Raw genomic sequence first — 1774 nt, 5'->3', positions numbered from 1 at the left:
GTTGTATTACGGCAGTAGACAGGGAGCTCTGTTGCCTTTGCAAGCCGCAGTGACACCACACTAAATGCTTCAGTCTGACCATCACCACCCAGGGAACGCGCCACCTCACCAAGTCCCATCCTTGTTTGAGGGACTTCACAGAACAAATCAGAAGTAAAGACTCTTGTCTCCAAAACTTTGCAGCATCCACATATAAAACATGGGGAGGGTAAGAGAAACCAAACAAAAAAAATCCCCTTGGGTTAATGACACAATGTTTTGAGGAGATTAAGCTTCCTGGCAGCGTGTTTTGTGTGGGGGATGTAACAGTATTATAAGCATAAAAAAGAAAGTGTAGGTGGATCTGAGCAGGAGTCAGCTGAAAAATGACCTTGCCACGTGAAATAAGCAGGCTGGAGGAAGAGAAGATTCCTGGAAAAGGAAGAATGAAACCTAATGAGAAATCTGTGGCACACCAGAAATGCGGGATCAGAAGGAAAAGGCAGACACTGACTGTAGCTATTTTTAAAAATGCAACACAAATTATAAAATTTTGCCCAGCATGTGAAGAGAGAGACTTCAGTCTGGCTCACATAGTTGGAACAAAGACATGAGGAAAAAAGGCGGTGACAGGACAGGAACATGGCAGTAGATGAGGGCTTCCAGAAATTTAAAGGTAAAGACAGAATGGAGATGAGACCAGAAGATTTCAGTACTACATCCGTTTATCCTGTCTCCCTGCTAAGAACTTGCACCCATTACTTGTGCACATTAGGCTGGCAATGAGAAACTTTGTCCCCACAGGGAAGGTTGCCCAGCAGGCTGGGGAACGCAAGTTGCAAGATCTGCTTTGGGTCTTTCACAGTTGGTGAAAGACCAGCTGTGTGTTGGTGTGGACTGAGTTTCTAAGCACACCAGGAAATTTAATTACAAAATTCTCTTTCACCTTTGCCACTTAGCTCACTGACAGGACCACGGTGATAAAGACAAAGATTTTTTTCCTTTTCCAAACTGTATCTCAGATACAGTTTAAAAACAACACCTAGTGTTAAAAAGCCTGAGTAACAGGTTCCAGCAAGACCAACTGAGAGCACAAATAAATCACGAACATTAATTAAGCTCAGAACAGTGTATATGCAGGCAGAGTTGAGCATAAACTTCAATAACTGTGCACCTTGCCTCGCACAGAAGGATGAAACTCAGGGCTTGACTCTGCAAAAAAAAAAAAAAGGAAGATATGAAAATAGTCTGAAATGTGTTTCCAAGGTCTTAAACTTCAGTAGCAAACGCACAAGAGAAGCACGTGTGCTCCTGCTCATCCATGCTTCACAAATACATTTGCAACAGGTAAAGTTCCTGCCATTCCCATAAGAAGCCCTGACAATTTCACAGCAGCCTGCCAAGGCTTTTACAAGCCTCTAATAAATTGTAAGTCAATGCTGATTTCTCAGCAATCAAGTTTGCTGACTTCCTACATCTACAGGTAGCAGAATTTTCTGCAGTCCCGTGCAAATCTTTGACGCTGCACAGCGTAACACGGTAGCTCCAGGATGCTGTCTTACCACAGAACGTGTTGCCACTAATTTCAACATACTGTCGTGCAACAACAAATCACCAACAGAGAACAGTGTCCGTTACTTTCTCAACAACAGAAATCTGAACACTGAGAGGAAAATAAAAAGAGAAAGCAGAGCAAGAGTTTCTGCTACGAGAGCATTTCTGACCACAGCAGCAGAGACGAATGTCTGACCCAAAGCAGCCGTGCACAGTTCACCACTGAGTACCTGATGGTCGG

The sequence above is a fragment of the Buceros rhinoceros genome, unplaced genomic scaffold (genome assembly GCF_000710305.1).
Source record: "Buceros rhinoceros silvestris isolate BGI_N320 unplaced genomic scaffold, ASM71030v1 scaffold14590, whole genome shotgun sequence".
In the NCBI taxonomy this organism is placed as follows: domain Eukaryota; kingdom Metazoa; phylum Chordata; class Aves; order Bucerotiformes; family Bucerotidae; genus Buceros; species Buceros rhinoceros.
Note: the sequence above shows the minus strand (reverse complement) of the source record.